General features: G+C 35.8%; 1 protein-coding gene across 2 annotated transcripts in view; it reads right to left on the reverse strand.

The window, feature by feature from the left end:
• DPYD (dihydropyrimidine dehydrogenase) overlaps positions 1–22,127 on the reverse strand; it is an 836,293-nt gene that overhangs the window by 491,906 nt on the left and 322,260 nt on the right. The gene's annotated exons all lie outside the window — the stretch shown is intronic.

The following is a 22,127-nucleotide window of genomic DNA, read 5'->3' on the forward strand; positions in this document are numbered from 1 at the left end:
AAGGCAGCTACATCTAAGCAATGGTCAGTTAAATGTTTACTAAAGGAAGGAACAAAGAACTGGATAGATGTATAGTGGATGGATAAATGCTGTGCTTCAGGTCAGAGAAAAAATAAGAGTGGATCAATCAGGCATCAGCTCAGAGCACACATTTATAAGTAAAATGCATACTAGACTAAAAAAATTGAAATGAAACAAGTAACTTGAGGTTTTATATGAACTCCTGGCAAAAAGTACATTTGTCTTGTTTGCTCCAACACAGATATCAATGTCCAGTGAAAATGTAAAACATATATATATATTCCTTTCACAAGGGCTGTCTTATCTCTGTTTATTAATTATGTAATAGATTCATAATTCGAAAAGCCCAAGTTTGGTAGTGGTAGTCAACTGATACCCTAAATCCAACAGAGCAGAGGATGGTGATTTTAACCAGGCAGGGGTGATTTATTCTATCATTAGATTTTTAAATATTTAATGTAGGCTGGGAAAATTTGATTGGTTTAAAAGTTTCTGAAAAGAAAGCAAGAAAACAGAGAGATGGGAATCACTTTGACATTTTTATTTTAAGAACAATGACTGCTTCTGCCAACAGAAGTAAATTAAAAATGGAATCTGTTTCTCTATGAATTTTGGTAATGGAAATTTATATTAGTCTGTCTCAAAATTAATATTAATCAAATAGTCAAAACACATATATTGTTTTGAAAACATAGTAAGATTTAAACCTATCCAGTGTGCCAATCCAGTCCAATCCTATTCTATATACACTCAAAGTTGATCAGTTTTAATGAGCTGTTCTATAAGGGTAATACCAGCAGCCATTCATTTTTTCCCATAGGTAATGCCATGCTAAATTTAGAGGTATGATGAGAAAGGAACCGAGATTGTGCCAACATCTTAAATGGTAAAGAAATGGGTGAATATCAGACCTAGTCAAGTGGTGAGAAGGATAAATCTAATTACCATGTTCAAGAAAAAGACACCCAGAGCCAAGTGGAAGAACATGAGATTCAGAGTCCAGAGCTGGTACAGATCAACAAGGGGGCAGGAAGAGGGAGAGAGATGGGAATTCAGAGCAAAATAAAACTCTTTTTCTTGATGATTTGATGACGTTTTCCCTGGCTCAGGGAAACTTTTATAGAACTAAAAACAGTTGTTTTTAGATATCTTAAAAATACTATACTATAAAAAAAAATTATAAATTTACGATTGTAAATGCCCATTTGTAAAACTTTGGGAGACCCAACTCATGTGTTAACTGAGGACAAACTTTGCATATGTGTGTACGTGTGTGTATATTTTATATATATATATATATATTTATATAATATTTATATGTTATATATAGATTACAATGTATAATATAGATAATATATTCATAAAATATATGTACATACATGTTCACCAACTTAACTACAGGTACGTAGGTAAGATCTATATGTAACCATATATCTGTATATGTATGTGTAAGTGTATATTTTATTTCTTAATAATAAACTTTATGAAAAAGTAAGCAACTGACGTACATGGGTGCCTTTAACAGCTCAAAACCACTCATAAGAATCAGCGGATACAATTGCCTTAGGTACAATGGTCTCTCCCCTTTTCAACCTTTATCTCCCATTCTCTCTTAACTTTCTTTTAGGATAGAAATCACTAAGAATCCATTGACTGCCATTATCCAAGGTGGTTAAGATATCCAGATAAATTAGGATAAGCCAAACACCATGCCAGGCTAAGTTTTAGCCACACAATCAAGTCATTTACCACCAAGTCATTTATAGCTGATGTACCTCCTGATTGGTCTGTGCCTAATGCTCTGCTAGTTAGCCAATATTTGAATGCCAACCTGGGATCCAGACAAATTAAAGTGAAAATGAGGATAAGAGGCCAGGAAATATTTTCTAAGCTAACATGGCAACCAAGATAGGGTTGGGTGGGAATAACAGAGAAATGAAAAGACACAGAAATATTACTCTTTCCCCTTCAAAATATATAATGAAGTCTCAGAATGCATATATTATTCACTGCAACCCTATTCACCTCTTCTAATAAAGACAAGTAAATATTTCCAGAGCTTTTTATTTTATTTTATTTTATTTATTTATTTGACAAAGAGAGGGAGAGAGCACAAGCAGGGGGGACACCAGAGGGAGAGAGGAAGAAGCAGGCTCCCTCCGAAGCAGGGAGCCCAATCCGGGGCTTGATCCCAGGACCCCAGGATCATGACCTGAGCTGAAGGCAGACACTTAACCATCTGAGCCACCACCCCAGAGCTTTGTTGTTAATATGACTTTCTGACTTGAAAAAGCATAAATGGCTTACCTATTATTTGGGTCATCATGCTGAATATTTAGGATATATACCATCTCTACAGATCTGACCCTAAAATCTGCATTTATAGTAAGTGGTAATACAAGCAGAAAGGGTAACACAGACCAATTTAATCCAGTGTTGTGTTGTTTAAGTTCAGCATATTAAGGCAATATGATATTGTCTCCACAGAGTTTCATTTCACATGATAAAAGAAACAAGCAGCATATGATCAATAAACAGAAAATCAAGTTATATGTTCCCGCTAGGTTTCTCTAACAAGGATTAATCTCAGAAATGTTGGTGCATGCCTAATGCTGTGGCTTTTAATCCTCTCACACCAGTGGGTCTAAAATACTTGCTATTAGCACTAATGTAAAAAGAATTAATACTTTACATATGGCTATCCACTCTACTCAAATGAAGGGGTTAATGGTAAAATAAGCCTTTAAGGATGTAAATGATGCTTCCCATGTGGCTGGAAAATAGCTCAAGTGTTTTTCATTTAAAATTATTAACATATAGAAACATTATTATCTCTGCAGTTAATATGCACCTCACTGAAAAATCTCATGGTCTACAAAAATTAAGGGAAGTAACAACCTTAATGAAGTTATAAAATGTATATCATTTATTAAGCAGCAAATTATATCTTTAATTTTGGCTTTAATATATCTTTAATTTTAGCTTACTGATTATATGAAAAATATCTTCCAAAACCCCAGGACAAATCGTGCCATGGCAATAGGGTTATTTTCTCTACCCACTACCATCCACCCACCCTCGGTGCTCAACAAGGTTGTAATTAACCTCACGCTTCCTTTCTATAAGCATGTACTTCTCTGAAATATGGAGACAATCAAGGGCAAGACAACACCATATGAATGTTTTTCCATTTAGAGTCTTGTATCTAATTTTGACACATTTTTATCGATTAACGTAGAGTATTGAACAATCTAGTGAATGTTATGAATCAGATCTCCACTGCTACTTGAAAATGTGAAATGTTAAAATCAAAAGATTGAAGCCAAGTTAGGCAGACATTCTTCCTCCCTCTCTCCCTCTTCCCCTCCTTTTTTTCTCCCCTTTCTTTGATTCCTCCCTCCTTTCAACAAATATTTATTAAGTAGCTGGATACGATAGGCATTGTTCTCTTATGGGAAAATTTTTCTAAATTTGTTTAAATCATATATTAATTAAACGTAAAGTTTATTTGCACAAAGTATAATTTCAGTTGTCAGTAGTTTAAGTCTGAAAACTCTCTTTCCTAAGAAAAAAATATTTTATGTCTTGGTAATTCAAGGGGACAAGCTCCTCATTCAGTGTGCTCAGAGAAATCAATCATACCTCTCTGAAAATGATTAGGAAAGAGTAGGCATGTCACTAAAATCTTGAATAAATTTTTTATGATTATTCATGTTAACACAATGCTCATCATCTGTTTTACATAAACAATTAGATGGCTTCAACCACATAATGGTAGATAACATTTAGATGCTGTACCTAGAAATTTGGATTAGAAGCCACTTCTCTTTAAATAGTCTAAGGCAAATATGATCAATGTTTCTTACTATGTTGCAGGTTAAGGTAAGGGATGAGTCAGCTAGAGGAGAGATCCCATGATGTCGGAGGTAGGTGGGAAATGAGAAAAGAAGAGAGGAGAAGAAATGATGATATGTGCTGGTGAGACTGCCCAAAACGTCTGATTCCACTGTCTAATTGCCGTATATGTCTAAATTTGTCCACTTATCTAATATATATATTCACTAATTAAAATTACAACTGGAAAGAGTCAGGATATAAATATAAACATATACAATGAGTGAATTTTATGCACAAAAGACCTGATACGTAAGTGTCCACCTTTGGCTCAGGTCATGATCCTGAGGTCCTGGGATGGAGTCCAGCACGGGGCTCCCTGCTCAGCAGGGAGTCTGCTTCTCCCTCTCCTTCTGCCCCTTCCCCCTGCTCATGCTCTCTCTCATGCTCTCTCTTTAAAAAAAAAAGACATGATACAGAAATATGATAAATAACATTGTTAACAATGTCAACAAACACCACTACTGAGTAAAGGAAAAAAGTATAGAAAAGAGAAAGAACCTAAATTCCTTGAAATACAGAGAATATCACAGAGCCAGGAACTACCAGCACCATGAAAGTTTAGCTACACTATATTATCTGTATTTGCATACAACATTATTGTATTTTGAATTTTAGTTACTAGATCATTCTTTTGAATTTTAGTTACTAGATCATCCTTCTATCTGTCTCATGAAGAGCCAGAGAGGGTTAGACCTTAGTAGTAAACCCAGAGGTATCTCTCATGGGGTTGATATTCAAATAATAGATAAATGGAAATTTTATACATCACCCACATAGTTTGACTCATGGTACTGAAATAAGTGATATAAAACTTAAGTGTTTTTAAATGAGCCAAATCTTTAAGGTTGATTTAAATTTTTTTTAAAAAGTTTTTTAACAGGATGCATTGAACAAGAAACATATTTCACACTTAAATTGGGATAACTCCAGGAGATTTCATTTAAAAAAAAAAAAGATGGGTAGGTGCTAGGGAATTATAAGGAATACATAATTGGTGCTAGAAGAATTAATCTAAGATCAGTGTGTCTGCCTGATAATCTAAGTATGTCTACTCTGTTTTCAGTAGCTCAAGAGTCACTATAATAGATATTGTAGTAAATTACATTTGAACACAGTAAGGTCATCCCCTGTAATTTTCAGAGAGTAAAATCAATCACAGAAACTTCCCCTTGTAATTTCCTATGGTAAGAGAACTAGGAGCATCTTTTGTTCTAATCTGGCTCTGGTTCCTAAAACCCTTGTAATTTCCTCAGTGATAGAAGTACCTTTTGTTCTAATGAGATAACTTTGGGTGAGCTCCTGGAGGGGGGCTGGTCACAAGAAAGACCAGGGCATGATTAGAAGCCTGGAATTTCCAGCCTTCCTTCTCTTGAGAAGGTAGAAAGGCTAAAAATGGAGTTAATGATCCATGATGCGTGCATGTTGAAGTCTCCATTAAAATCTCAAAGGTACAGGGTTCAGAGAGCTTCCAGGTGCATGAGCACATCCACGTACCAGGATGGTAATACACCTCAACTCCATGGGAACAGAAGCTCCTACACTTGGGACCCTCTCAGCCATTGTCCTATGTATCTCTTTACCTGATTGTTCATCTCTATCCTTTACCATATCCTTTAATAGACTGGTAAATGCAAGTAAGTGTTCCCCTAAATGCTGTGAGCGACTCTAGCAAATTAATCAAACCTGAGAAGATGGTGGTGGGAAACTCTGATCTGTAGATAAGTCCTACAGAAGTTAGGGTAACAACCTGGGGACCTACTACTTGAAACTGGCATCTTTAGTAGGGTGGGATCAGTCTTATGGGACTGAGTCCTTAACCTGTGAGATCGGATGCTATCTCTAGGTAGGTAACTCATCACTGAGTTAAATCATAGGACACCTGGCTGATGTTGTAGAGAATTTCTTGGTGTGGGGAAAACAAAACAAAAAAACAAACCCACATATTTGGTACCAGAAGTGTTGTGCTTGTGTGAGTAGTAAAGGAGATACACAGGAAGAACACAAGAAGTGGAAAACTAGGTTTTTCCATACAAAGGAGGAAGGACTGAAGGCTTTTCTAATGCAGAGGCCTAGAAAAAAGCTATTTTTAGCTAGTAAAATCTAGTTAGGCAAAACTAATACCTGGAGATCTTCTAATTCAAACACCCATGCCCTTTCCATAATCAGAGCCACCTTATTTCTGTCTTATTTCTTCTTTTATTAGATTCCCAGAACTCATTCATCTTATCACTGAAGGTTTGTACTCTTTGATCAACATCTCTCCATTTCCTTCACCCCTGATTCCCTTGTAACCACCATTCTACCCTCTGGTTGTATGAGTTCAGTTTTTTTGGATACCACATACAGATGACACCTGACTTAGAACCATTCGTTTGACTTACGGTTTTTCCACTTTATGACAGTCCAGAGTAATATGGCTTCAGTAGAAACTGCACTTCAGATTTTGAATTTTGATTTTTTTCCCAGGCTAGCAATATGCTATATGATATCTTCTCATAATGCTGGGCAGTGGCAATGGGCCACAGATCCCACTCAGCCACAAGATCACAAAGGTAAACAACTGACATACTTAGAATCATTCTATATCCACATAGCCATTCTGTCTTTTCACTTCCAGTAAAGTATTTGATAAATCACATGAGACACCCAACACTTTACTATAAAATAAGCTTTGTGTTAGATGATTTTGCCCAGTTGCAGGCTATGATGTTCAGTAGGTTAGATGCACATTTTACTTAACAGTATTTTCAACTTCTGATGTGTTTATTTATATATAACCCCATCATAAGTCTAGGAAGAACTGTATAAGTAAAATCATATAGTATTTGTTTTTCTGGCTTATTTGACTTAACATAATGTCCCTTAGGTTCATCCATGTTGTTGCAAATGTCAAAATTTCCTTCTTTTTACGGCTCAATAATATTCCATTATATATAATATATATATATATATTTACATATATATATATATATATATATATATATATATATCATTTTCTTTAGTAATCCTTCTATGCTACTAATGAGAATATAAATTTATATAGTCATTATGGAAAACTGCATGAAGTTTCCTCAAAAAAAAAATGAACTACTATATGATTCAGGAATCCCATTTCTGGGTATATATCCAAAAGAAATAATATCAGTATCATGAAGACATACGTTCACTCCTATGTTCACTATGGCATTGTTCATAATAGATAAGATATGGAAAGAACCCAAGGTTTCATTAATGAATAAATGGTTAAGATTTCTGGTTTCTAAAAATATAAAGCCATTTCTAATTTTTAATATATGCTTAAATTAGCTAGTTTAGACTGATAAAGTCTGAAATATTATTTGAATATTGCTGCTTACTATGATTCAAGTTAACGCACATTTAGAGATTTATATTACTGCTTTGGCGGGTTAAAAAAAAAGATGACTAAGCCATGATTCCTGTTATTTTTTTTTTTAAATAAATCCATATATCCAAACATCTAAGTACTTACTGAGCATTTCCCACCAGTTAGAAACACATCAGATTCAACATGTCCAAAATGTTATCCATTGTTTTCCTTCCCAAATGTACTCTTAAAATGACATTCACTTTTTATGAACAGTAAGATTATCATTCATTCAAAATATATTTATAGAGCTTCTACTATGAGACACGATGCTGAGTGCTGAGATTCTATAGTAACCAATGTTGCATTGAATCCAGGCCTCATGTGCAGAAAAAAATATATATGTAGTGTGACATAAACACCAACTATTCAGCTTACCAGATATGTAGAAAACTAGGAATCATCCTCCTACGCATCTCCCTCTTCATCCTCATTTCTATTAAATCACAAAGTTCTCTTCTTTTCACTTAATTTCTGAGGTCAACATTCTCAATCCCAGTTCAAGCCCTGATCATTTCTATCCTAGCTAACAAGAATAACCTCCCCAATGGACCTTCCTGTTTCTAGAATACCTGGAATCATTCCCCCACCAAACTAGCAGAGAAATTTTTCTGAAATAGAAAATTCACCATTATCACTGATTAGGGATGCTCCAGTGTTTAACTCCTTAGCATTGAACATAAGATTCTTTGTTATCTGAACTCGTCTTGACTCTCCCATACCTTTCACACTTACACTTCACTTCTGATAGACCAATTTGAATCTCATTGTGTAGTGCCCTAAATACTGCATTCCCTCTCATGACTCCATGCCTTACTGATTCCCTGGGATTAGAATAGTCCTCCTTCCTCCTTTCCCTTCGTCCTTTCCCTGGCTATCTCTGACCTTGTCTTTAAGAAGCAAATGATAAATCAACTACTCTCAGAAGATTTACAGACCAATGCCCCCAACCTGAAACTGAAATATCAGATTCCTACTCTGTATTTCCCCTTTATTACTCTTATAACCAGTGTTTCAGTCTATTGGTCTTTACACTGTATTCCTTCTGCATAATACATGTTATTCAATCAATATTATCCCAAGGAAGAAATAGTAAATTTAGCTGTTCACCCATTTTCCAGTTTTTCTCAGCATCATAAAAGAAAGATTCCTACATATGTGAATGAATCACCTTTTTTTGCTTAATATCTAAGGATCAAAATGTAATTTTAGGATAATGAGACTGAAAATTAAACTAAGAAGAAAATTCTTATTCAAAATATTATCTTTTGAGACAAGATAGGATTACCTCGGACAATACAAAAATGACGGATACTTACATAATATTCACTTATTTATTCATACAAATAACTTGAATGTGGTCCTAAAATCAAAATTTCCAAGCATGGCAATATTATAAATCTATGAATCACAAATATTAATAATTATATCTATGCATATATCAGCTCAAATTACTTGACTGCTTACTGAAGAGGAGACACTCTTCAGTAAGTAGATAACTAATTCATATAAAAAAAGAAAAAACATATATCCTAGATGAATGATCTGTACTATACTAAACAATAATTATAATTTTCATTTCAATATTTAATGCTATGGACAAAAAGAAAGCCCAGAGAATGAATATTCTACTGCTGCATTGAAATTCCTGAGTTTATTAAAGCAGAGATTTATTTTAAAGTTAAGGCTATGAAAATATTTTTTCTTCTTTCTCTCTTTCTTCCTCTCTATTCTTTCCTTCCTTCTTTCCCTCCCTCTCTCTGTCCTTTCTTTCTTTCTCCCCCCTGACTTTCCTTTCTTTCTTTTTCCACCTTTCTTTCTCTCATAAATGATCCAAAGACCCAATTCCTACATACTAAGATGAGATTTAAGTATGAGGAAAAAAACACACAGTGTACATGTTTATAACCCCATGTTTTCTTCACCAGAAACACAAGACCAAGACTCCAAAGAAGTCAGTTTGGAAACTACTATATAAAACACTAAACCAATCCATGCTAAAACAAAATTAATTGGCAATGGGCTAGTGATTTCAGGCAAATGTATTTTTGCAGGGTGATAGATCACTAAGATAATGGTGACTGTATCAGACCTGTCAACTTGTTACATTTGTAAGTTAGCATTAAAGAAAAAAAAAACAACTTAACTGTAAACAAAGTTAGGTTTACAGTAGAGGTCGTAAACCCTTAGCTTTGCTAGATCTTTGGCTTTGGGTGGTTCTCCATGACCACTGAAAAATACCAGTATCGATGAAGAGGCCAGGCTGAGGAAAAAATGTGTCCTATGATCTAGGGAAAACTACAGAATATTTGCAGGGAGATTTTTTTCTCTGAGTGGTTTCGCTGCCAGGTACTAGTTGAGAGGATGTAGCTGAGAAATAAGATTTGTAAAATCCTCACTTCTCTGCAGCATCTACATCATGCAGGAGATTTTGAGAAATGCAAAACCTCAGACCCCAACACCAGACCCACTGAGTTAGATCTGGAAGCAGATTGATCTCCAGGGAATTCATATGTACATTAAAGTTGAGAAGCACTAGTAAACCAAAAATTTTCACCTTGAGGTAAGGATAAACTTTATGAAAAAAAGGAGTAAGTCTAAAGAAGCCTTCTCTTGAAAACATCTCTTAGTTTTTGTCCCTTGGTCCACCTGAAACATAAGTCACACAAGTGTAGTAAGACTTTTAGGTCATGGTGCTTGGGTGGCTCAGTTGGCTAAGTGACCAACTCTTGATTTTGGCTTAGGTAATGATCTCAGGGCTGCGATCAAGTCCCCCACTGAACCCTGCCTGGAGCCCCGTGTAGGGCTCTGCAGTGGGCATGGAGCCTGCTTAAGATTCTTCCTCTCCCTACTCCCCCACCCCGCTTCCTGCCGGAGTGTGTGCATTCTCGCTCTCTCTCAAAAATAATAATAACAATAAAAATTTTAAAAAAAATCTAGTTTCCAAGTAGTTTCCCAGTTTCTTTCTCCCCAGCCACATCGATTCCATTACAAAACAAAAACAAAAACAAACAAAAAAACCATAAGATTTACTTTAGGCCTGACAGCTACATAAAACAGGCAAATGGGCAAGTATATAGAAAAAGAATTTCTGAAATGGTACATGTGACTCTTTTGAATGCTGTCACTTGATTAGTATAAAGTCATTACCCTGCTCTACTTTATATCCCATTTTACTGATGAGCAAATTAAAGCATATCAATGCTTCCCAAACTCTCTGTGGTGAGAGAAAAGTCCTTTTTTTTAAAAAAAGATTTATTTATTTATCTGAGAGAGAGAGAGAAAGAATGAGGAGGAGCGTACAGGAAGAGGGAGAGAATTCTCAAGCAGAATCCTGAAGCAGAGTTCCTGCTGAGCACAGAGCCTGATGCAGGGCACTGGGCTCCACCCCATGACCCTGAGATGATACCTGAGCTGAAACCAAGAGTTAGCTGCTTAACCCACTGAGCCACCCAGACACTCTAGGACTAGTCTTCTTTAATTCTAATCCATTTAAAAAATTATTTGTATAAAACAATACAACGTTAATTATTAAAGCCATGAATTGAAAAAACAAGCAAGCATACAAATGCATGCCCTGGTTATTTTATTATTTGATTCATCAGACATGAAATTACTCTAATAAGTTACTATAAAGGTTTTTAACACACACTCTCAGAGTGTGGGCTATGTCCTTACAGAATAGGGACAACGAGTACAGGAACCGTAAACAATATATGGCTATACTACCAACAGCACTGCTATAGATCACACAAAATTTGAACCCAGGTTAGCCTTTTGCTTCAGAAGTAAAGAGAGGATTTGAATCTAGATAGCTTTAGAACCATTGCTTTCAACCACAGCGCCATCACTGTCCTCCTGAGGAGCACAGTTCAGCCTAAAGCACAGAATTCCTTGCTTATCAACCTACACTTAGCTTCTGTCAATAGACCAGATCATATCACAAGGCAGTGCAAAATAGAAGAAATAATAGTGAACTGGAAACATCAAAAGATGTAGTTCTGTGCCTCAGTTCTGCAATACTAGTAAATAACCTCTATGAGGATATTTTTATATTCATTATTTTTACTTCATTTATATTTGGTGTATGATATACTTTAGACTGTAACTGGGGATAATACATCACACATCACTGGGTTATTATAAGTATTATATACTTTGACAAAGTTTTATTATTTCAAGAAGATTGGTAATTTATAAAATCTAATGTTCTATTGAAATGTAACAATTGTTTGATTTCAAATCAAGTGTAGTCAACATATTTTCCTTTCTTTTAGAATTGCTAGAGATGCCCCCCAAATTATTCATATTTTAGACAATTTGCATTAAATTATATTTAGGCATCTTATATCAAACTTACAACTACTTTACGATCAAAACGGATATGCTGGTTGACAAGATAAAATACAATGTTCTGTGTGATTCAGTTGCCATTAGCATTTGGTAGTATATAACAAGTTTACTACCTTCCATGAAATTGGAATAAAGCATAATTTTGTACTTAATTGTTTAGACTGTCAAGAATCCTAAAAGAATAATTCATTTTTTTAAAATGTATTGCATATATTCAATCTCTATCCATGTTTTAATCAATGCAATAGAAGCTAACTAATGTGAATGTTAGAACCATCAATTCTATTTTTACAACATGATTATCATCAACAATTCAGCAGTACGTTTCTTATCTCTTTGAAAAGTTTTGGTGTTCTTCCTTAGTCTTTGTATTATGTATATCTTTACAATATATACAAACTTTCTAATTTCACTTGGTTTCCAGGAAATCTGGAGGTAACTTTTTAAAATAAGTATTTTTCATATGGCAACATTATTTTATGGGCTTAACATCTTCTTAAATATTGCCAGTGGCATTTGTGCCTATACTGTTTGACAACTTTTTCTCATGTTGAAAAATAGATTTGAGGAAGTTAAATTCAAACATCTGTGATTGTCATGACTGATTCTAAATACAAAAAAGACTGAATGTTATGAAATCTGTTTTTAGTCATGTGCTTTTACTTAATTTTACAGTTTGACAAAATCCCCTACTGTAAGTGGAGAAAAACATAAGAACTCTAGAATCACTACTTTGGATGTCAGATTCCAGGGAGAGTTGGCTACTTCACTATCTCAAGGCATACATCAGATAGAATCTTCAAGTTCTGCTATGTATTGGTGTGTCTACACCCATTCTGATTTAGATTTCTTACTAACAATATCTCATGGTTTATTGACAGCCATCTATATATCACTCTCTTAAGATTAATTAAACTTAGAGATAAAGAAAGACACTACATCATTCTTAAAGGGTCTATCCACCAAGAAGATCTAACAATTGTAAATATTTATGCCTCCAATACGGGAGCAGCCACCTACATAAGACAACTGTTAATCAAGATAAAGAGTCATATTAATATGAATACATTAACAGTAGGGGATCTTAAAACGCTTCCACTTTCAGTAACAGACAGATCATCCAAGCAAAAAAAATCAATAAAGAGACAAGAGCATTGAATGACACATGGGTCCAGATGGACCTCATAGATATAAACAGAACATTCCACCCTAAAACAACAGAATACTCATTCTTCTCGAGTGCACATGGAACATTCTGCAGAATAGACCACATACTCAGTCATAAATCAGGACTCAACTGATAACAAAAGATTGAGATTATGCCCTGCATATTCTCAGACCACAATGCTTTAGGGAAATTGGAACTCAAGCACAAGAAAAAGTTTGTAAGGAATTCAAACACCTGGAAGCTAAAGATGACTTTGCTTAAGAATGTTGGATCAACCAGGAAATCAAAGAAGAACTTAAACAATGCATGGAACCAATGAGAATGAAGACACTTTGGTCCCAAACCTGTGGGATACAGCAAAGATGGTCCTAAGGGGGAAATACATAGCCATCCAAACCTCCCTCAAAAAAAATGGAAAAATACAGAATATACCAGCACTCTTTACACCAAAAAGAACTGGAGAATCAACAGCAAATTAAGCCAACCTTACACACAAGAAAGGAAATAAGCTAGATTAGAGCAGAGATCAATGACATAGAAAGTAAGGATGTAGAAGAATGCATCAACGAAACTAGAAGCTGGTTTTTTGAAAGAATCAGTAAGATCAATAAGCCATTGGCCAAACTAATGCAAAAGAAAAAAGAGAGGACCCAAATTAATAAAATTATGAATGAAAAGGGAGAGATCACAACTAACACCAAGGAAATATAAACAATCATCAGAAATTATGATTATTTTTAAAAAATATTTTATTCATTTATTTGACAGAGAGAGATCACAAGTAGGCAGAAAAGCAGGCAGAGAGAGAGAGAGAGCGGGGGAAGCAGGCTCCCTGCCGAGCAGAGAAGTCAATGAGGGACTCGATCCCAGGACCCTGGAATCATGACCTGAGCCGAAGGCAGAGGCTTAACTCACTGAGCCACCCAGGCGTCCCAACAATCATCAGAAATTATTACCAACATTTATATGCCAATAAGTTAAGCAACCTCGAAGAAATGGTTGCATTCCTGGAACCTATAAACATCCAAGACTGAAATTGACAACCTGAAGAGACCAATATCTAGTAACGAGATTGAAGCAGTGATCAAAAACCTCCCAAAAAACAAGAGCCCAGGACCTGACAGATTCCCTGGGAAATTCTACCAAACATTCAAAGAAGAAATGATACCTAGTCTCCTGAGCTGTTTCAAAAAATTGAAGCAGAAGGAAAACGTCCAGACTCTTTCTGTGAAGCCAACATTACCTTGATCCCCAAACCAGGCAAAGATCCCACCAAAAAGGAGCATTTCAGAACAATATCACTGATGAATATGGATGCAAAGATTCTCAACAAGAACTTAGCTAATAGCATCCAATAGCACATCAAGAAGATTATCCACCATGACCAAGTGGGATTTATCCACGGGATACAAGCGTGGTTCAACATTCATGTGATAGAACAAATCAATAAGAGAAGAGAGAAGAACCACATGGTCCTCTCAATTGATGCAGAAAAAGCATTTGGCAAGATACAGCATCCATTCCTGATTAAAACTCTTCAAAGTATAGGGATAGAGAGAATATTCCTCAATTTCATAAAATCTATCTATGAAAAACCCACAGCAAATCTCATCCTCAATGGGGAAAAGCTGACAGCCTTCCCTTTGAGATCAGGAACACGACAAGGATGCCCACTCTCACCACTCTTGTTCAACATAGTATCAGAAGTCCTAGCAACAACAATCAGACCACCAAAAGAAATAAAACATATTCAAATTGGCAAAGAAGAAGTCAAACTCTCTCTCTTTGCAGATGACATGATACTTTATATGGAAAACCCAAAAGACTCCAACCCCCAAACTACTAGAACTCATACAGCATTTCAGTAATGTGGCAGGATACAAAATCAATGCACAGAAATCTTGCTTTCTTACACACAAACAGTGAAAATACAGAAAGGGAAATTAGAGAATCGATTCCATTTACTGTAGCACCAAGAACTGTAAGATACCTGGAATAAACCTAACCAAAGAGGTAAAGGATCTGTACTCGAAGAACTACAGAACACTCATGAATAAAATTGAAGAAGACACAAAAAGATGGAAGACCATTCCATGCTCATGGATCAGAAGAATAAACATTGTTACAATGTCTATACTGTCTAGAGCAATCTATACTTTCAGTGTCATTCCGATCAAAATTCCACCAGCATTTTTCAAAGAGCTGAAGCAAACAATCTTAAAATTTGTATGGAACCAGAAGAGACCCCGCATTGCTAAGGAGATGCTGAAAAAGAGAAACAGAACTGGGGGCATCACATTGCCTGATTTCAAGCTTTACTACAAAGCCGGGATCACCAAGACAGCATGGTACTGGCACAAAAACAGACACATAGACCAGTGGAACAGAATAGAGAACCCAGATATGGACCCTCAACTTTATGGTCAAATAATCTTCAATAAAGCTGGAAAAAATATCCAGTGGAAAAAAGACAGTCTCTTCAATAAATGGTACTGGAAAAACTGGACAGCTATGTGTAGAAGAATGAAACTCGACCATTCTCTTACACCATACACAAGATAAACTCAAACTCAATAAAAGACCTCATTATGAGATATGAGGCAGGAATCTATCAGAATCCTAGAGGAGAATATAGGCAGTAACCTCTTCAACACTGGCCACAGCAACTTCTTAAAAGCTATGTCTCCAAAAGCAAAGGAAACAAAAGCAAAAATGAACTTTTGGGACTTCTTCAAGATCAAAACCTTCTGCACAGCAAAGGAAACAGTCAACAAAACAAGGAGGCAGCCCACAGAATGGGAGAAGATATTCGTAAATGACACTACAGACAAAGGGTTGATATCTAAGATCTATAATGTACTCCTAAAACTAAACACACACAAAACAGATAATCATGTCAGAAAACAGGCAGAAGACATGAACAGACACTTCTCCAAAGAATGCATACAAATGGCTAACAGACACATGGAAAAATGTTCATCATCACTAGCCATCAGGGAGATTCAAAATAAAACCATATTGAGATACCACCTAACACCAGTTAGAATGGCCAAAATTAACGAAACAGTAAAAAACAAGTGTTGGAGAGGAAGTGAAGAAAGGGGAACCCTCTTACACGGTTGGTGGGAATGCAAGTTGGTGCAGCCACTCTGAAAAATGGTGTGGAGGTTCCTTAAGAAATTAAAAATAGAGCTTCCCTATGACCCTGCAATTGCACTACTAGGTATTTACCCCAAAGACACAGAAGTAGTGAAGAGAAAGGCCTTCTATACCTCAATGTTCATAGCAGCAATGGCCATAGTCGCCAAACTGTGGAAAGAACCAAAATGCCCTTCAACGTATGAATGGATAAAGAATACATGGTCCATATATATTCTGGAGTATTATGCCTCCATCAGAAAGGATGAATACCCAACTTTTGAAACAACATGAACGGGACTGGAAGAGATTATGCTGAGTGAAATAAGTCAAATAGTGAGAGTCAATTATCATATGGTTTCACTTATTGGTGGAGCATAAGGATAACATGGAGGACATGGGAAGATGGAGAGAAGTGAGTTGGGGGAAACTGGAGGGGGAGATGAACCATGAGAGACTGTGGACTCTGAGAAACAAACAGAGGGTTTTGGAGAGGGTGGGAGGTTGGGTGAGCTTGGTGCTGGGTATTATGGAGGGCATGTATTGCATGGAGCACTGGGTGTGGTGCATAAACAATGAATTCTGAAACACTGAAAAGAAAAAAAAAATAAAAATAAAGATTAATTAAACTTAATTGGCTAAAACTTATTTATAGTGAAAAAACATGGTGTAACACCACTTTAGCAAAGTAGACTAATGAAAGCTGTTAAAGATGGTCTATTACAGAAAGTGAAAAGAATATCAATGTAGAGTAGAGATGATTCACTGCAGAATAATCAGAGATAAATTTGGAAACAGAGTGTTCAGTTGTTACCAAGACATCATAAATTCAGCCATGGGCAACACAGGCATTTTGATGAGGTGGTTTTGATCAGGGCTGTAATACAATGAAAAAAAAGCCAAACAAACAAAACTGTTAAGGAAGACAATTCTAGTTGGAAGGATTAAAAGAAAGAAGAAATTCTGATATAGTGTGACTGTCTATAAGAGCTAATACTGCCATTTATTAAGCATCTGGATTAGAATAATAGCTGACATGATAGAAGAAAAGGAGGATATAAAAATCTTGACAGACTAACTGTACATGATATACAGAATGGTAATTTTAATGGGCTAAGGTATGTCTCCTCAAGTTCATATGTTGAAATCTTAACCCCAGTACCTCAGAAGGTGACTGTATTTGGAGAGAGGTCATGAGTTAAGGTCATTGGTTTGGGCCCTAACCCATGAAGACTGGCATCCTTGTAAGAAGAGAAAATTAAGACACAAAGGCATACAGAGGAAAGACCATGTGAAGACACAAGAAGAAAGCCATCTACAAGCTATGGAGAGAGGCCTCAGAAGGAACCAATCCTGTTAACACCTTAATCTCAGACTTCTAGCCACCAAAATTATGAGATAATGAACTTCTGTTGTTTAAGCCACTACTCTGTGGTACTTTGTTGTGGCAACCTTGGCTACCTAATACAGGGACAAAACAATAATACTAAATTTCAAAGTTTTGCAATCTAGTTTGTAGATGTGACATCCCTAAAAAATGAAGAATGGAGTTTATGTGGGCTATAGAAGATGATTAATCCCTTAACACAAATAAACCACTGTCCTCTTGGGGTCCTTGAAAAAATGATAAGAAAGTTTGGCCTCTTAACTCCTGCCCTATTAGCTTATGTACAAAGTCAATCTGAGACAATTTCTTATTCATCACTTTATCTGTGATCCTGCAACATGCAGAAAATACATAAATATTTGTTAAATAAATGAATTCATATTTCCCAAAGTGCCAAGCCCAGAGTCTCTTGCTTTTGTCAGTGTTTCATTAATGTTTGTTGAAAAAGATCAAAGGAAAAAAAAACATTTTAAGCTCTACTCAAAGTTGTAATTATTTTTAAATGTCAATGACACCAACATAACTTAAATGAGAAAACAATTATTAAAGTAATGGAAAAACTCAAGCAAATACCCAGCTACGTAAAGTACTTCAGTTTAAGAAGATTTTAATCTCAATTTAATTTGGAAATGAATACTTCCAATGCCTACAATTAGTTACTCCAAAAGGAAATAAAAGAAATCATCAAAGACTTACAAACTCCTACAAAACCCTCTGCCTAACCGAAAACGGGTTCATATTTTCTCTCACATTTCTACTTCAGTGTACAGTTTCTAAATGTGAAGTACAGATTTCCCAACATAAACAACAGTCTTCTAAAGCAATGTTAACCTGATATCACTTGTTAGTATTTGCCTAATTATACAGATAAAAAGGGTCAAGTCTTAGTATATTCTTCTGTATTACCTCGACAACTGTCAAAATCAAAGGACAGAAAGGGAAGAGAATGGAAGGAAACTATAATTCTTGAGATGCATCTTATGTGCCAGGAATTTTCTAGATGACCTAATATTCAATTCCCACAGCATCCTGGTGAAATATATTATTAATTTAGGGTTATTTAAGAGAAAAACTGGACCTTAAATGGGTTGAAACACTTTTCCAAGGTAAAACATTTTACTAAGTGGCAGATCCAAGATTTGGATTCAAAGACTACATACTTTAATTTACAGCACAATCCTTTCAGGATCAATGACACACTTATATGTAAATATTAACAATAATAATTTGATAAATATCATCACTTTCAGAAACATAAAGTGTTCAATTATCTCTTCCAAGTTAGTTAATTGCTGTTACCTGCCAAATTACCCCTTGATCTAATGTAAACTGAGAAGATGAGGATCCAGCTTGTGGTAACTCCCATTGTTTCAGTTATTTTCTCCAGATCACCCTCCTACTCTTCAATTTTTTGATTCTACGTATCAAAGAATTTACGACCCTTTTGCCTTCCTAGTTATAACACTACATTTGGGTGCCAATTATGCTCCAGGGCCAGCAACCCTCCAAGTTCCTCCAAAGCTCACCTTTCCTTTGATAGAAAACCCTTCTCTAAAGAACACTCATACTCATTCCCTACACTCCTTGGAACATTTCCCCATCTTAGATGACCCTAGGGGGACTGAACATTAGCAACAGATTATCGTCTGACATTTCATTGTTAATAACATTTTATTATATAAGTATATTTTATGTGTATACATAGTGTAAATAATATATGCACATAAAATAATTATAATACTATTAGATTCAAAAAGGCAAGATAATAAAGACCGTTTTGAGCCATGCTAAACTTTTGAATGCTATCCTGAGAAATCTTTTTGCAAGTGGAGTTGTAACTATCTAGCATCTAAGAGACAAATGCCTTGACCAAAGAATGAAAAGAAAGAGACCCATTTTAGAGGCATTTAGAAGTAAATCCTTCTGCCTACAGATGTGAAAACTGCCTGGATACAGAAGAAAAAGGAAAGGGAGAGTCTTGAAACCTTGGTTACTTTTATGGACCAAATACCCAATGAGCTCTTATTTCCTGGGTTTACCCATCCTACTAACCCAGCGATCTAATATCCTACATCTACCTTCTTGGTCCAGATGGGTTTTTGCTTTAAGAACCCATTTCCACATTCTACTTTAGCTAGCTCTCTATGTGTATTCATCACTCCTCCCTATATGTCAATTTTAAAGCAACTAAAACCTTGAGTAATACACATTCCATCCCTAGATATCAGCCAGTATGCACAGTGATTCTTATTGTGTATTCCAAAGAGAAAATATTCTCAGAAATTAATAAATTGTCATTTGAAAATCAGCAAGTAATAAGAGAAAAATGCCTTTGGCATCATATATGTTTTGCCTGCTGTTTTAGGTCCTGTAATCAAGCACATAGCAATATTCTCAAACAATTGTATTAAATAACAGTTAATTATAGGAAATGCAGTACCACTTAGAAATCTTGCCAATAATAACAATAATGATAATAATAATACTTCTTCATAATTTTTATGAGATGAGAAAGGCCATGATTTGTGAAATGATAGCCAAATCCTACTTAGACTTACAAAATGCTTTATGTGGGTGGGCGGGGGGGGGGAGGTGGGGGGTGGAGAAGCTTAGAAGAAGACAAATTCAGAACTATCATTTCATTATGCAAATAGGCCTAGTAAATCCTAATGCACAGCTGTGCTGTTTTATGGCTCAGGTACTGTCTATGCAAAAGAGCACAGTGGTTATGTGCTCAGACTTAGAAACTAGATACCTGGGTTCAAATCCCAGCCTCTACATGCTAACTGAAGAGCCTGGAATGAATTTTCAGCTGGGAATCACAATGATGTGGATCTAGGCATAACTAATTGGACTTAGTATGTAAATAGGATTAGAAGAGTGACTGGCAATTAATAAACTCTCACACACATTAGATATTATTGCTGTTCCTTTTAAGTTAATGGTTATCTTTAAAAAAATATAAATCATTGATATATTTGCTGTTCTGTTTTCCTCCCACCCCATAACTAATCAAGCAATAAATGCTATCAGCTCCACCTCTGAATTATACACTGGATCCGACAAGTTCTTACCACTTACATTGCTATCACCATCTTAGTTTGGGCAGAGCCTGAGACACCCCCCCCCCCGCAAAAAAAGGCAACAGTCTATTTGGGAGAAGATTCCAGGAAACATAGGTTTTGAAATGAGGAGGTGAGACAGAGAAGGGAAGAAAGCAGCCAAAGAGTGTTTAGAAGCAAGTTAACACCATGGGTAATGAGGTCAGTCCTGCTAGGGATTCTGGGAGTCAATGCAGGACACATGCCTCAGAGCTATTTGACCCACGGGTCAGGAAACTAGGGCACTTAGAGGGCATCATTCATAGTTTGGCGGCTGCTCAAAGCAGCACTACTTCTCTGGGTACATCCTACCTTTCCATTGTCATTTCACATACTGGCCCTATACTTCAGTTTGATACAGCGATATTTTATGAAATGCAATAAAGCCAGCATGACTGACACCCTCACATAATTCAATTACTCAAATGACTTTCCTCAAAGAGGCCATTTCTGATAATCCTTTTTAAAATATTGCTGTATTCCCCTTAAGAGACAAAAATGTATTTAAAATGTTAGCAATCCTTGTCCTAGACCAATATATTCAGCAAATTCTATGAATGGTTTTAGAAATTAGGATCTAGACAACACGACGACTTATACGAATCTTTTAATTTTTATTCACATGTAAAATGGGGATAATAAAATCTATACCCCAGGCCTGTGAAAATTGAATAAGACAAATATGCTATCAATGTAAAACAAATGTAATGTTCTTAAACTTACTTAACATTTAAAGAAAATATTTTTTGTTCTCAGATTCTCCAAGTTTGTTTTATTCCATTTCCCATTTTCCCTTTTAACCATTTACTTTTGTTGTTTTGTTGCTTACTTCTCAAGCTCCTTCAAATACTCTATATGCTTCACCATCTCTTATGTTCTAATTTAGTGTTGCTCTATTTCTTCATGACTTCTCAGTCATTCTATTTCTAGCTCCCCTCACATCCTCCTCTTGCGGGGCTCATTCCTTCCTCTGAGCATTCTGCCAGTATTGTCTCTCCTGTAGCTTGAAGCTAACAAGACCCTGAACCGCTGCTTCTCTAGGACCTTGGAGCTTAGTGTTTTGTCAGCTTCAAGCTGTTTTGGAGAAAGTGTTGGCTTATTTCTCAGCTGCAGCATTGACTTAGCAACTCTTTCTTCTAAACTTGTAAATAATTCATTTCAGTTCAAGTTTTTGCTACCAGAAACTTTCCCCAGTAAATAACAAGTTTCTTTATCTCCAGTAAGAAAGTATGGTTTGGTGATAATAGTGGTAAGCAACTTATTAATAAAAGATAAATTCTATAATAGGAAGGCATGAGCCTTTCACTTTGGTACAACACTGATTTTGCTACATTTTTTTTTTTTTTAAATGGCAGCAAAGTAAAGAACTACAGTGGTAATACAACTTCCTGCCCTTTACAAAGCCGGAAAACAAGTTTCAAGAGATAAGCCCAACCTCAATGGGACACCAGTACTCTTGTGGTTTCAATGTGTTTCTTTCCAGGTTCTCTAATAACTGAAATAATTGAAAAAATAGAGGTAGTTAAACCAGTACCAAAAAATTAAGTAAGTAACGGGCCTCTGAGAGCAGCTGACCAATTCTCATGTGGTTGATACAACACCTACTGGAGGTTACGGTGATCCCAGGAGAATTTCCCAATTGCTTCAAACTATCACTGTCTGAGCCACTGCAATGAT

The sequence above is a fragment of the Mustela putorius genome, unplaced genomic scaffold (genome assembly GCF_011764305.1).
Source record: "Mustela putorius furo isolate JIRA1106 unplaced genomic scaffold, ASM1176430v1.1 tig00003853_pilon_pilon_pilon, whole genome shotgun sequence".
Lineage (NCBI taxonomy): Eukaryota > Metazoa > Chordata > Mammalia > Carnivora > Mustelidae > Mustela > Mustela putorius.